The sequence below is a fragment of the Lygodium microphyllum genome, chromosome 29 (genome assembly GCF_053477565.2).
Source record: "Lygodium microphyllum isolate KBCC chromosome 29, Lygodium_microphyllum_v1.1.10, whole genome shotgun sequence".
NCBI classification, from domain to species: Eukaryota; Viridiplantae; Streptophyta; class Polypodiopsida; order Schizaeales; family Lygodiaceae; genus Lygodium; species Lygodium microphyllum.
This window is the reverse complement of record NC_141163.1, coordinates 38170910-38188049: the sequence shown is the minus strand read 5'-3', so window position 1 is coordinate 38188049 and position 17140 is coordinate 38170910.

Here is a 17140-nt window from a genome sequence, read left to right as displayed (position 1 = left end):
AGAGAGGAGAAGCTATCATCAATGGTAGTAAGGTGAGGTAGCAACTTGCACCACACACAACAAGATACAAATTTACAATTCTCTCTCCTCCAAGCATTGAACTTTGATGTCCTATTAGCATTGAAGTGGAGAAAAGTGATGCATTGAAGGGAGAAAGCAAGTGGAAGGAGCCACCTGGCATCTTGGATTCTCTCACATCCACCTTGTTTGCAAGGGGGAAAGGAGAGAAAAGATGTAATGAGTGAAAGGCTAGCTCTCAACTTGCATACAATGAATCTATTGATTCTCATTTGTATTTGATATCCCTTAGTTGTTAAGGTGCATTTAATTTTTGGATGTCTGTGATCACCCCTTCATGCATAGTGCACAATGTATATGCACACATGCCTAGAATATATTGATCCTCATACACCTTGTGCACATAACACCTTGCATCTAGTGCTATAGCACACTTGCATACTTGTTAGGTCTCTCTTTCTTTTCTCTCTCTTTTGTTTGATGTCTACCTTATTCACAAGTGGGGACCAAGGGGAGGGAGAAAGGGAGATGTTAACCCCAGTGCAAAGAAATCAAAAAAGAAAGTGAAAGAAAATCAAAAGATATAGGGCAAAGAGAAAAAAGGCAGCCCAATGGAAAAATAGGAGGAAAAAGGTAAAAAGTGCACTAGCAACTTTAAAAGTCTAAGGTGAGTGCAAAAAGGGAAAGGCACATTTTAAATATAATAGTGCACCTTAAAATTTTGTAAAAGAGTACTAGGATCACTCCTATGAAATTTGTAAATGTAGATGGGCATGGGTGAAGAAACAATGTATATAGAAAGGGAATAGGAATAGGGGACCTAGGCCAAAATGGCCAGTCATGTAAGTAAGGGATGGGTACCCAAGTAGGAGGTAGGGCATTTATAAAAGGTAAAAAGTGAATGAAGAAGCTTGTTCTTATGTGTGGCCAAAACTGCGAGAAGTGGCCAAAGAAAGACATCTATGGCATGTTGGGGATGGATAGGGGCCAGGTATAGACAAATGATGGAATTAGTTTAGTCAACATCCCCAACCTCAACATCAGACTATAGGCAAAAATGTTCCATGCATCTCCAACTAGATATACAATGCTTTACTCGAGAGCCTTGTAGCTAGATCCTTGGATGAAATCAAATGGAATGGATACATGCATAAGACCATCCAGTCTTCAGCAAAAGTGCTAGCCACAAGCCCTAGAGTAGCAGAGGTGGGGAGTCTCCAGCTTTCATAATGGAGACAGGTAGGAAAGAAACCAACAATCAAAGTGGCCAACATAGGGTTCGAGATTGTGTATTGCTATAATCTAAGAAGCTGTGGGAGCTGTAGAGAGGGAAGAAGTGGTGGAAGAAACACGAGTGCTGACCAGCCCATGGATTGCTAGTGCATTCAAACATTAAGGTGAGTACCCCATTTTCATTCTCTATCAAAAACTTGGGGGATGAAGAAATTGTAAGAGTACAAAAGGAAGAAGCAAAGCAAGCACCAAAGATGAAGGAAGCTCATCTCTAAGCTCAGCAACACAACAGGAGGGTTCAAGCAAAAGAAATGGTAGTGAGTCAGGTGAGGAGGGCTCTGTCCCATTAAGCCAGGGAGAAAAGGGAAAGATCATGTTGAGAATTCCAAGAAAAAAGAAGGGAACTATAGTAAAAGGGGATAAAGACTTAAAAGCCATGCCAAAATAATCAAGGAAACTAGAAGAGGAATGAAAAGAGAAGCAAGAGAAAGAGAATGAACTCTTATGAAAGGTTGAAGAAGAGTCTAAAAGGGCTGAAGAAGAACAAAGGAGGAATCAAAAAGAGGAGGAGGAAAGGCTAAAAAGAGAAGATGATGAGTACATGGCTCTTGCCCTTAGATTGTCAGTTGACCAAAACTCTCGATCAGAAGAGTTGGCAAGGATGAGCCTAGAAGATGCACCAGGTACCAATGTTGCATTAGTAGAAGCAGCTCAAGGATTTGTAGTGGCAAGCAAGGAGAAGGCTCCATTATACCCACCACCACCTGTCATGGTTGCCATGCCTACCACCACAAAGGAAAATGCAGAAGCCAGAATGAACCAAAGCAATGTGATGGCTTGGGTCTAGCACCTAGTTAGCGCATTGCAGTAGCTTGGCCTAGTGCCAAGTGGAGGATCTCCAGTGCCAAGGACGAAGAGGTTGGCTTCTCTAGATGTAGAGTCAAGAAAAGACATGAAGAAGCCTAGAATCAAACCCTCAATGACATCCGTACTGTCGGCTATGCTAGTGCCAACGAATTATGCTGAATATGTAAAAGAGCTACTAGCCCAATTGGAAAAGGTGAAGGAAGAGAGAAAGGCAGTGTTGGAAGAGCTGGAGGTGAAAGAGAAGGAGTTGGAAGCAAAGAAGAAAGTGGAGGCAAAGAAGGAAGAAGAGAGTGCAAAAGAGCCCCATGCTGCAAAGGCATGGGAGGAGATAGGGTTGGAGATGGATTTCTCAATCCTCTTACAACAAAATAAGAACACAAAGGAGCACCTTGAGCAACTAAAGAAACTCGGAGATGAGCTCACCAAGGAGTTAAAAAGTGTGAAGACTCGGGCTTATGCAAAGTTCCGTAAGGAGAAATAGCAAAAGGAATGGTTGCTCAAAGAATTGCATGATGAGAGGACATAGAAATATGAGGTGTTAGCTAAAAGGCTAGTAGAGGTGTAAAACCGACTCCATCATGTGACCCTCCAAGAGCAAGAACAACTAGAAGAGCCGTTGAATTGCCACAAATAGTATAAGGAGAAGATGCTCGAGACTTGGAAGGAGCACGAATAGATGGTAATGATGATGTCTTAATACCAGACTCAGAGCATTGAAAAGATGGAGGAGAAGTCCAAGGCTTCAGAAGAAAAGAGTACTTGAAGGCTCAAGGACCTTGTTGAATGCCTTGCCTTGGCAGAAAGTGAACGAATCATGATACTAGCAAGGGAAGAAGTAATGGAGGCAGGTATAGAAGTTTAGCAACAAGCCTTTCTTAATACCATGATGCATGTGACCCAAGCTATTGAAGGCGAGGACACCATAGAAGGGTTAAAAAGGAAGTTGAAAATTACAAGAAGAGCCATAAGATACAGTCTCCATGGGCGCATCCTTGCAGCCCAGTACTAGCCTAAGTGCAAATCAACAATGACAATACTTGAGGCACGCTAGGCTCTTGACAAAGGAGCTAGCGGAGTTAGAGTTTGGAGAGCATGAACAACAAATGCAGCACCCTACTAAAAAGCCAAGAGACTTAGTGTAGGAAGAGGGGCCAGACTTAGGCCAAGATGAGGAAGAGCAACCACGTAAACTTAGCTCACCACAACAAGAGATAACACTTGAAGATCCCGAGGGAAGTGCATTTCCAAAAAGGGTGATGGAAGCAAAAAGGAAGAGAAGAGAGATGGTGGAGCAATCACAGAGGAGGCTGAGAGCCCAATTGTAGCAAGTTTCTGAAGTCTAGATCCCATAAAGAGAAGAATGCTATCTTGTAAGTTGGGCCTAGGAATTAGTTGCCTAGGAGTTGTGGGAGAACAAATGCTGACCTTTTGACTTTTCCTTCCACTATCCTCGCTCCTTAGATAGGGTCATGTCTCTAAGAGTGGTGGAGTAGGGGATTAGGCTCACGTAATGACTAGGAAATTGATGGACATATGAAAGAGAAAAATACCCTAAAGGTGGTAGAAAGAGCATGCGGACTATTGGCAAGGTAGAGATCCCAAAGATTGTCAGGAGATACGAAGCCCAACCAAAATGGTAGCAACATGTTTGGGACAACCTTAATGCTCGGATGGCCTTATGTAACACCATACCAAAGAGTGCAACAATCCCACCTACATGCCATATCCATGGAGAATAGGGATATACAATAACCCAAACGTGCATGGGAAGTATGATTTTCCCAAGTTTTATAATGTGAATGCAAGGAGTCCAAAGGAGTGCTTAATCTTCACTGAGCAGGACATCCACCCATCCATCACCCACATCCTTAATGAGTTTTCATCTTGTCACAACCCCACATTCATCACTACTTGTAATTATCTCAGGGTACTCAAGATTTTGGTCAAGCAAAAGCCTATAGTGTTGCCACTCTTTTTTTATATCAATGTAGAAATCAATAGTTACGTGATGGCCTGCCTCATGATGTGGGCCATGTTCCTATCTTCCTTTTGTATGACAATCCTTGAAGATATGAACGAGAGCCACTTCACCAAGTGCAATCACCCCTTCCTATCACAACAACACCCCCAAACATATATATTAACATAAAAGGCTACTTGTAGAGTAGGCCCTTCCTTATCAAGTCTCTTAGGCCTCCTCACAAGGTAGCTCCTCGAGATGATGTCTAGTGTGCTCCCTCCTAATATATTAAATATTTTTTTAAAAATGAGAGAGAAAGAAAGCAAAGAAAAGACAAAGACGAAGCATGAGAAAAGGAAGAAATAGAATTCTCATGTACCATCAGAGTGCCACAGACACTGCACCTAGGGACAATTATATCCCTAGCCCCTTCCCTAAGTCACACCCACAGCACCTTCCCTTGCATGATCTATATTCTCAAGTGCGGGACAACACCATAGGCTTGACCCAACTTCTAGTTCCATTGGTACAAACACCATACAATGTACAATGAGGTAGGCACATCCCCAGGTAGTGTACTTCCTTTTCCTTTTTAGGTACATTCGATCACCCAGGACCAACCATACAATGGTTGGTACGAACACCATACAATGTATGATGAGGTAGGCACATCCCCAGGTAGTGTACTTCCTTTTCCTTTTTAGGTATATTCGATCACCCAGGACCAACCACCAACCTCGAAGGCCCCCGTCACCTATTCGATCTCTTCTCAACCTCCACGACCTCACATCTTAACCACCCGAGATATCAGCAACAAGTGCTATGGGATCAACACTTCGCCAGGAGGGGGTAATATCAACCCTAGTGCAACAAAAGCCAAAAAGAAAGTGAAAGAAAATCAAAAGACATAGGGAAAACAAAAAAAGGTAGCCCAACAAAAAAATAGAGGAACAAGACCAAAAGTGCAGGAGCAACTTTAATAGTCCAGGGTGAGCACAAAAAGAAAAGGCATATTTTAAATATAAAAACACACCCTAATTTTTTGTAAAAGAGGACCAAGCTTCCTCCTGTGCAATTTATAAAGATAGACGGGCATGGGTGAAGGAACAATGTAAATAGGAAGGGAATAGGGAAAGGGGACATAGGCTAAAATGGCTGATCGTGTAAAAAAGAGATGGGTGCCTAAGGAGGAGGTAGGGCATATATAAAAGGAAAAAAGTGAATGAAGAAGCATATTCTTATGTATGGCCAAAACTAACTCTCTTCTTCTTCTCCTTCTTCTTCTTGCTTGTGCTTGTGCTTGAGAGAGGGAGTGTGAGAGAGTGAGTGTGTGAGGGTGAGAGACCTTGGTGGAGAACTTCTCCATCTTCTCCTCTCTACTTCTTCTCTTCTCTTCTCTTCTCTTCTCTTGTCTCATATGCAACAATGGAGCTTGGATTTTAGAGCTTGAGGATCGAGCTTGCTTGAGCTTGTGCCTCGGATCATGGAGCTACCAGAGAGCTCATGGGAGGAGGCAACTTAATCGGGCATGAAGGTAAGCTCACTATACTTGTAGGTGTGAGAGTGCATATGACTATGTGAGAGATAGCCATTGCTCTTGGCTTGAACTTTTGAAACAATAAGTGGTACATGGGTCTTGGTGGTCGAGCATGAGCTTCCATAGAAGGCAATATCTTGCAATGTCCAACACTAGTGCACTACACTCATGCATAGTGCATAGTGTACATGTATGCATATGTGCACATATGGTGATACACGATGCATATTGCACAAAGGCACAACATCCATGCACACTATTGCATCCTCATACACTACATCTCCCTACTAGTGTGCACCACCTTATACTAGCCTATCTTCATGCACAAGCATGTATACACACATACTTTGCACGTATCCACATGCATGTGGAGGGATGCACACTTGTGCTTTGTGTCTCCTTATTTTTTCTATTGATCAATTGTTACCCTATTCAAAGGGGGTCAATGGGTAGGAGGAAGAAGGAACTATCACAAATTTTGTGGTTGAGGGACTTGTTTGAGTTGCTATGCCAAACAAGAGGAAGCTCACTCAAGAACACAAGAAGATAGATGGAGACCAAAATATTTTTTTATCAGTTTCTTCTTCTTCTTTTTACAAAATACAATGTACAAAAAGTATAGATAAGATATAACATAAAGAAAAGTGGCCTACTGAGTCAAACAATGCATAACCAACTATATTAATCAATTAGTGCTATAATTATGCTATTATAGATAGGTGCAACAAACTAAATATAATAAGTGATAAGTTAGTGGCCATGTGAGGATTGTAATGACTACCAATGTGCTAAGTGTAGATGTACAGACCCATCTGACCAGGCGATATATCATCAATGTTGGCACATGTTGAGCTTGCCATCTCAACAGTCCCCCTCAAGCTCAACTATATCTTTACAACTTGAAGTAAGCTTCAAAATTTTTGAAACTTCTCTCACCCAATGTCTTTGTGAAAATGTTAGCTATCCAACCTTGTGTGCTAACATATACCATGTCAATCTCTCCTACAAGTATCTTCTCTCTCACAAAGTGGTAATGCACCTCAATGTGTTTTGTCCTAGCATGGAACACTAAGTTCCTTTGCTAATTGTATGTTACTCATGTTGTTATAGTGAATGACAACAACATGACCATCTCCTTGCATATCCAAATGACCCGATACCTTTTGCAATTATATCACCTCACATGCTACCATAGTAGCACCTCTGTACTCAGTCTCTCTACTTGATAAAGCAATTACAAGTTGCTTTTTACTACTCCATGTAACTATTGCACTACTAAGGGGAAAGATGAATCCACCGGTAGATCTTCTATCACACATGCTACTAGCCCAATCTACATTTGTGTATCCAAACACTTGTATATCCTAACCTACCTCACAAAGAAGTCCATAATGCAAAGTGGACTTTGCATACTCAATATGTATCTAATTGAATCCAAATGAGGCTTCCTAGGTATCTACATAAGCTAACTAACGAGGCCAATGATATAGCTCAAGTCTTAGCCTTATGATAATCATGAAAATCATACTTTCTACTATCCTCTTGAACACAGCGGATCCCCTATCTCATCCCCAACATCAACAATCAACTTCACATTTTAATCCAATGGCATTAAAAGAGATTTACATGCTATCATACCATACTTGGATAACATATCCAAGTCATACTACATTTGGAACAACCATATACCATCATCACATTTGATCACTTCAATAAAAGAAAGTATCTTAGCTCACCCAAATTCTTGATCTTAAACTTCTTCTTCAAAAAGGCCATTAACTTTAGCAATACCGCTATCACTATCACTTGTAATAATCAAGTCATCCATATAGATTACTATGATAACCAAACCTGTATCTTCCTTTATTACATAAAGTGAGTGATCACCATTAGAAACATAAAAGCCAATGTTGACAAGATACTCTTCAATCATCCTCTAGGTTTGCTTTAGCTAATAGAGCACCTTCTTTAACCTGCATACATATGTAGGATGCTTTAAATCCTCATAACCTACATGCTACTCCATGTACATCTCTTCTTGCAATTAAACTATGTAAGAAGGCATTCTTAATATCCATTTACTAGCAAAATCCAACCTTTAGTTACTGCCAAAGCAATCACACATCTAACAATTACCATTCTAGCAACTAAACTAAATATCTCTTCATAATACATGCTAATAGAACCATATGCATTATGCTTAATTTTATAGATCCACTTACAGCCAATAGCTTTCTTGCCCTTAGTAAATGATACTAGATCCTAAGTCTTGTTGTCTTCTAATGCATCTATCTCCTCATCCATTGATGCATCCCAATGAGCATGATCAATAGCATCCTCAGAGCAAGTGGGCTCAACATCCTTAAATACCTTTACCATATAAATATAATGATGATTTGAATAACCATCAAAACCACTATTTTAATAGGATATATGACCCTGCTAGACCTGCATACCATTGGATCACTTAGTGGAGCCTTTACATTACCATGTGCTCTCTATATACTTAGTGTCCTGATTAAAGGAATACCGAGCTCATCATCCAAACTCTCTAAACCACTGGAATCTCCACCAAATCCCAAATGGCTAGCATGTGCATCATTACCATTTGATACTTTCTTCTTCCTTTGTCTCTACCTGCAATACTAGTATAATCACTTGAAGATGTACGATTACTCCTTAGTCTCCTAGACCAATGGCTAACTGTAGATGTAGTACTAGATAATGCTTTTGGTCCACTAAGGCTTTGCAACTCTTGATTTTCTTTCTACACATCTATCATGATTATTGTCATCATCCAATGCATCACCAAGTCTAGATATATACCAAGTAATCTCATAAAAAATAACATCCTTGCTCACTCACCTATGATAGGGTTATAAGAATGATACATTTTCTTCTCTAAAGAGTATCCAATTAAAAATATATTTTTCAGCCTTTGGATCAAGCTTCTTTTATAGCTCATATAGCACATGAACATATGCAATACAACCACACACTTTCAAGTGTAACACATCAAGCTTCATACATATATTCATACATATAAATCATTCTTTGGGGGTCATCCCATGAAATGTAGTTGTGGGAATTCTATTTATAATATAGATAATATTATGAATAGCTTCAGACAAAAAATGTTTTGGTAAATTCTTTTCAACCATCAATGCCAGTGCAACTTTTGTAATAAATCTATTTTTTCTTTCTACAACCCGATTTTGCTATGGGGTACACTTGCAAGTAAACTATCTCTTTATCCCATGAGACCTTAAGATGTCATTAAACTCATTAGAGAGGTACTCTCTCCCTCCATTTGATCTCAAGAACTTAACTTTCAAGCCTATTTTTGTTTCAATGACAGTAGCCTTGAAAGTTTTGTAGTGCTCGGATACATCATTATTTTCCTTTATGAAATATATCCATAGCTTTCTTGAATCATCATCAATAAACATGACAAAATATTTGCTGCTACCAAGAGATATATTTTGTGTACACCCCCAAATATCTATATGCACAACATCAAGTATATTCTTACTCACATCTCTATCATACAAAAAAGATTGTCTTGCCAACTTATCAACTTGACATGCTTGACACACTTTATGAAATTCTACAACTTTAAAAGCAGGCAACCAATCCTCTAGACTACATTATTTTTAGCCCTTGCCCATTTGCATGTCCAATACATTTGTATCATATTTTAATGTCTACAATCACTCATTTTCCTTTAGCATACATAGTAGCATTCATACTAGGAATTTCAACATCTAAGGTAAATATATAGCCAACTCTACTTCCTTTTGCAACCAACCCGCATTTAACATTAAAGACTTCCACAAAATAACATTTTTCATTAAATCAAACATGCAACTCTTGCTCTACCATTTGGACAACAGAAATTAAATTCTTTATGATTGATGGCACATGTAATACATCTAACAACCTCTTTGTTCAACCATAATGCAAGGACAAGGAAACTTCTTCAATTGTGAAATTGGGCTCACAACCTTGATTTTGTAAATCCTACATCTCTCCAAACCATTTAGCATGGCTGGTCATATGATTAGATATGTCTGAATCAATATACCATATATCATCACGTGTCCCCTTTCTTGTAACAACATTCATCATATGTTGCATAATAAATACATGCTCATTTATGTCTTTATGGTGTCACGAAGATGATGCATAATTTCCTTATTGCAATTTATCACTCTAGATATCATCCTTCTTAGCATGATACTAGATTACAATATGACTTGTTTTGCCACAATAATGATAAATAATACTAGAATTGCTAGAATCTTGGTTCTACCATCCACACTTTCCTCTAGAGCTGCCCCTGTCTCTAAAGTTTTCATGGCCTCCTAAAACTTGTATCTCATCGAATTGTCAATTTAACATGTTTTTCTACTTATGACTAGCGTGTCCCATACCATGGTCTCTTGAAGAGGATATGCCACATCCCCTTCTTAAACTTGAGTAAAATGCTTATACTTGTTCATCACTTCTTTTAAATTATTCACCCTACATATTGATCTATTCAATGATCATAAGAGAGATCAACTCATCAAAAACTAGAAAAGGCTTACGTTCATATAGAGAAGTGAAAAATGATTTCTAAGCCTTCTCATTATTGAGACCACCCAAAGTAGATGGAGCCAAATCATCATCATCAGACATTATATCAATAGTTGCTAAGGCATCTACAATGCTTCTCGCTTTCAAAACATACTTATTTACAAACATCTTTCCTTTCTTTAAAGTATTTAACTCTTGCTTAAGTTGAATCTTCTATGTCTTTGTATTTACTAAAAGTTCTAAAAAATTGTCCAAGTTGCATGTGAAGCTTTTGTATTTCTGATATATCCTAGCATAGTATTATCAATGACTGGAGATAGCCAATACATCATCTTTTTGTATTTTACATTTCATTCTTTCCATGCCTTTAATCATAGGATTAATTAGCTCTAGCTCCTTTTCTTCACCTAAAATAAACTCATAGAGACCTTTTCTAATAAAGAAGTTTATCACGTGAAACTTCCATGATGGGTAGTTATTCTTGTCTAGATTCTCAATTATGGGTTTCCACTATTGTCTGTTATTATCACAAAATTGATATAAAATACTAAGCAAGTCTTTTGTATTTTTTCACAACAAGTACATAATGATTATAAGGAAAATATTGGTAACTCTTCTTCTACTTTCCCTACTTTGAATTATGCTTCTCAAAGTCAGAATGAGTATGGTGTTCCATCTTCTATGCATTCTATCATTTTAATGTCCATATTCAAATCAATAGGATCAATTTAATGCATTTGTATCCACATCATTTACACCACAATTTCAAACCCCACCCTTCATTGAAGAGAATTGAGAGTACTTGGATCTTATATCCATAAAGCACCTCAAATGGGGACATTCCAATGCTTACATGGTAAGTATGGTTATAATAAAATTCAACAAGCTGCAAATATTGATCCCATGAAGTTTGAGTATCATAATAAAATGTCTCAAATAGACTTCTCGTCATTGGTTGACATGCTCAATTTGACTATCTCTTTGAGGATGATAAGAGGTGCTTGGAGTCAAGATGGTATCCATAGGGTTAGCAAGGTTAACATGAAAAAAGAAAGAGTAATCTAGACTTGGGTTTGTAGGAAGGGGGTGTTAACCCCAATGCAAAGAAAGCAAAAAGAAAATTAAAAAAATGTAGGGTAAAATGGAAAAAGGCGGTCCGACTGAAGAAATAAGATGAAAAATGCCAAAAGTGTAATGGCAACCTTAAAAGTTCAGGGCAAGCGCAAAAGAGGAAAGACATATTTTAAATATAAAGGTACACTCTAAATCCTTGTAAAAGAGTGCCATGCTCTCTCCTATGTAATTTATAAATGTAGATGGGCATGGGAGAAGGCATAATGCAAATAGAAAGGGAATAGAAAAAGAGGACCTGGGGTAAAATGACCAGGCATGTAAAAAAGGGATGGGTGCCCAAAGGGAATCAGGATTTTGTATAAAAGGTAAAAAGTGAATGAAGAAGCTCATTCTTGTGTGTGGCCGGCCAAAACTAGCTCTCCTTTTCTTTTTCTTTTTCTTTTTCTTGCTTGCTTGAGCTTGTGCTTGAGAGAGGGGGTATGAGGGAGTGAGTGTGTGTGTGTGAGGGTGAGGAACTGTGGTGGAGAAGCTCTCCATCTTCTCCTCTCTTCTTCTTCTCTTCTCTTCTCTTTTCTTGTCTCATGTGCGAAAATGGAGCTTGAAGCTTAGAGCTTGAGTATCAAGCTCGCTTGAGCTTGCACCTTGGATCGTGGAGCTGCCGGAGTTCTTGAGGGAGGAGGTAACTCAATCGAGCATGGAGGTAAGCTCACTGCACTTGTAGGTGTGAGAACGCATACTGCTATGTGAGAGATAGCCATTGCACATGGCTTGAAACGCTTGAAGCAATAAGTAGTCTATGGGTCTTACCGATCAAGTGAGAAGCTCTCACATTTTGGTTTCATTGCTAACTCCAACATATTCAAGCTTTGAGTGCTTGCATGCTCCAAATCAAGCATTGAAGTAGGGTTGCCCAAAATTGATGCTTGAGATAGGTAGGAAGCGAGAGAGTTGAAGAGATATTTGATCTCCTTTTCAAGTAATTTTTTCAGTTTTATAGATTTAATTAAGTAGATTGGATTAGTGTAATTGGTTGCTTGTGATTTGAATGCATTTAGGTAAGGGAAGAACAAGGAAAATAGAGAAATACATAGTAGGGTTTCTGTTGTAATAGCAGGCCTAAAATGGGAAAAAAACAGGGAAAAGAGAGCTTCAAGGCATTAAGAAAGTAAAGAGAGAAAATGGGAAAGTAACGGGGCAAGAGAGAAAGGGTTTAAGTGTTCAAAGATGAGAGAGAGTGAGACTCCCCATAGCTTTCTTCATTATTTCACACTAACTGAGAAGCACTCAAATACAATGTAAAGTAACCTAGTCTTAGTGTTGACTAGACTGACTAACTCTAGTCAGGTCACCTACTAACACAAACCCGCTAACACAAACCCGACTTATTCAATGTAGTCACATGGAGACAACACACACCTAGCTATCACAGATGTTGGTCACACATAAAGACGTACCTACTGAGCTTGACTTCTAACACTCCCCCTCAAGCTCAAAAACAAAACTCAAGTCATCTGCATCACTCCAAGTAGCTGTCTAAAGTGAATGAACTTATCTTTACCAAGTGATTTGGTAAATATGTCTGCTACCTGGTCTTCAATCTTCACATGCTCCAAGTCAATCTGATCTACTAAAACCATTTCCCTGATGAAATGTTAGTGAACCTCAATGTGTTTCGATCTTGCATGATAAACAGGATTGCTTGCTAACATGACATTGCTCAAATTGTCACAGTACAGCCTGACTTTGCTGTCCAAGTGTACTCCCAAGTCATTCAACAATTTCTGTAACCACATAGCTTCACAGGCCGCTAAGGCTGCACCACGATACTCTGCTTCCGTACTGGACAATGCAACTGTAGGCTGTTTCTTACTTTGCCAACTGATCATGCTACTACCCAATCCAAATGCATAACCACTAGTTGACCTCCTGTCATACGTGCAACCAGCCCAGTCAGCATCAGTGTGGTTTGCGAGGATTCTGCATGAACTGACTGATCAGCCCCACAGCATAACTCAAGTCAGGTCTAGTGATCGTGAGATAGATCAAGCTACCTACCATCTATCTGTACATGGTAACATTCTCAATCTCTGTCCCAACATCAATCTACAGCTTGACATTCTGCTCTAAAGGCGTATCCATAGGCTTGCAATTAGCCATACCATAATTCTGTAACATGTCCTGAGCATACTGCTTCTATAGCAGCCATATGCCTTGAGGTGTAGAACCTCAATCCCCAAAAAATATTTCAGCTCTCTTAGGTCCTTGACCTTAAACTCAGCCTGTAAACATGTCTTTACTTCAGCAATCCCGCTTTCATCATCTCCTGTAATGATTAAGTCATCAACATAGACCACTAGAAATACCACGATCTGTCTTCTTCACAAACAAACTATGATCAGCATCACCCAATCAGAAACCATGTTGCTGCAAATAATTGTTGATGCGAGCATTCCATGCTCTAGGTGCCTATTTCAGCCCATATAATGCCTTTTTCAGCCGGCATACATGTGCTAGAAATTTTGGATGCACATAGCCTTCAAGTTGTTCCATGTAAACTTCTTCCTGTAACTCTCCATTCAGAGAGGCATTCTTTACATCCATCTGCCATAGTTTCCAGCCTCTAGTTGTTGCTGCCAAAGCAATCACAGTTCTAACTGTAGCCATCTTTGCTACAGGGCTAAAAGTCTCCTCATAATCAAGACTATATTGCTGCGCATAACCTTTTGCAACCAACATGGCCTTGTATCTTTCCAATGATCCATCTGATTTACATTTTACCTTATACACCCACTTGCAACCAATAGGTGTTTTGCCCTCAGGCAAATGTACCAAATCCCATGTGCCATTTTCAGCCAAAGCTGAATATTCCTCATCCATAGCAGCACGCCAATCCTCATCTGCAAACTGCCTCATCAAACTTACTTGGTTCTCTAAAACCTGTTACTTTCATCATATAAGCATAATGATGGGCTGAATATCCAATGTAAGTATACCTATCAACAGGTCGTCTAACCCTCTCTGATCTCCTGAGCTGTGGCTCACTATGAGCTTGCCTCTCATGAGGCGGCACATAACGACTCTGCCTAGCACGTGGTGTCATAATAGACGGAATCCCCAATTCACTGTCTAAGCTGCCACTGCTAGATGAATCATAACCTGCAGTGAGTGGACCTGTTACATATTCAAAAACCTTTCCCTTATCTGTTCTCCCCCTCACTGACATATCCGTGTCAGTGGATGCAATAGTGTGACTGCGCAATCGTCCTATCCAAGGACTCACTGTAGATGATACATCACCTGTTTGACCACTCATAGAAGTACTTTCTACAGGAGTATTTTCAGCATGACTCATACTGGGTGAGCCATCAGTAGGCACTGCAATAAGATTCCCATACCAGGATGCTAACTCATCAAATACCACATCTCTGCTTATGAGTGTTTCATGCGTAGAAGGTACATAACACTTATAAGCTTTCCGTTCCTGTGCATATCCCACAAACACACTCTTCACTACCTTAGGATCCAATTTCTTCATTTTCTCATCCGGTATATGCACATATGCAATGCTGCCAAATATCTTCAAGTGCGAAATATCAGGTTTATGACCATACAGCCTCTCATATGGAGGGACATCATGAATCCCTGCTGTAGGGGTCGATTCAGCACATAGACAGCAGTCATCACTGCTTCAGTCCAATAACCATTTGGCAAACATTTCTCATTCAACATAGCTCTAGCTGATTCCATCAGGACCCTGTTTTTCCTCTCTGCAACATCGTTTTGCTGCAGTGTATAGCTACATGTGAGCTATCTTCTGATCCCATATTTAGCAAGATACTTGTCAAAGTAATTAGAGACATATTCATCTCCTCCATCTGATCTCAAACAGGATATGTAGCAACCCAACTCATTTTTCAGCATGCTTCTTGAAGTCTTTGAATGCATCAAACACATCATCTTTATGCTTCAAAACATAAAGCCAAGTGTACCTACTGAAATCATCAATAAATGAGACATAATACTGTGCACCTCCAAAAGAAGCATTATGTGAAGGACCCAGACATTAGAGTGCACCAACTGTAAAGGCCTAGTGTTGTTTTTTACATGTTTCATGAAAGGAAACCGTTCCTGCTTCCCAAAGTGACATGCAGGGCATACATGACTAAAGTCATTATACTTGAATTTAGGTAATCCAAGTACTACTTCCTTCTGCTGCATAGATTTCAGCTTTTGTACATTGACATGTCCAATCCGCTTGTGCCAAATCTCTACATCCCGAATGGCACTCTCATCATGAGCAAACATGCCTGCCTTAAGTCCCGGAATGGTCGCATCCAATGTAAACATCCTGCCATCCCTTCTGCCCTTGGCAACTAACTTGCAGCCATTTCCATACTCCTCAATGAAGCATCCATCTTTGTTAAATCTCACTTGCAGTTTCTGTTCTGCCATTTGACCCACAGACAAAAGATTCTTTGTTATAGTCGGTACATGTAATACATCATGCAGGCCTTTCTTCTTGCCATCAGGCATCATAAGAGGAACAATCCCTTTATGCTTTATGTCATGTTGGGTGTCATCCCCAGTACATACATGACCATGTGTACCTTCAACCATCTCATCAAACCACTCTCCATGCAGTGTCATGTGGTTTGACGCTCCAGATTCAATGTACCATCTATCATCTCTATCATGTCTCGATGCATTTTTGGATACATGCTGCATGGAAAAGAGTCTATCAACTTACTCATCATGAGCACCACTAGAAGATGCATAGTACCTATGCTGTCTGCCCTTTGCCTTCATATCTCACTGCTTCTTGTAGCAATCCTTTTGCAATGTGCCCATACCTGCCACAATAATGGCAATCTTTATCCCTGTTGGATTGATCAGATGACTGCCATGAACCAGATCCACCACCTCTACCTCGGGGTGATCTCCCCCTGCCTCTAAACCTGCCAGATCCACGCTGGCCTTGGGTATTTGCACCATACCAATTACCCTGCTGCTGCTGATGTCCATAAGCATTACGAGTGTCACCACGACCTCGAAATGAACCACGACCTCTAAATCCTCTGCCACGCTGGCTAGAGTATAACACAGTGTCTCTACTCTGAGATGCACTGGAACCTGTATTCAAACCAAGTTTGACCTCCTTATGCAGCAACAAAGCAACTAGCTCTTCCCAGGTAGGGGGCTCTTCTCTAACAGAGATGGATGTGTCAAAAGCTTTGTACTCTTTCCCTAATCCATTCAAGGCAACAACAATCATATCATCTTCTGATACACTTGAGCCAATGGTAGCAAGTTGATCAGCTATGGTCTTAATCTCCGTGGTATACACCTGGATGCTCCTGCCATTCCTAGACATGTTGTTGAACTACTGTTTCAACTGGATCTTTCGTGCATGTGTCATGGTTCCATAATTTTTCATCGGTATGTCCCAAGCATCCTTCGGAGTCTCACATCTAGTGATTTGAATTACCATAGCATCAGATATACATAGAGAAAACCAATACAGCACCTTGCATGCTCTCTCATTCCATAGCCTATAAGCTCTTTTCTGTTCATTAGTTGGATTCATTGCAGGCAACTCAGGAGCAGCCTCATCTCCTCTACATAGATCCCAATAACCTCTGCCAACCAGAAAGTTTTTCATCCTGAATTTCCATAATGCAAAGTTCTTGTTGTCTAACTTTTCTCCAACTATCTGAGTTATATTGTCAGTCCCACGTGCATTAGCCATGATGCAATAGACCGTCTATCAAGTGCCTGACTCCCTGCAAGTCGATAAGTATCACTGACCAAGTTTTGTCCACAACAGTTTATGACAGTTTTCAGCAATTAATTGCAATAAAAAATCAGGGTATTTC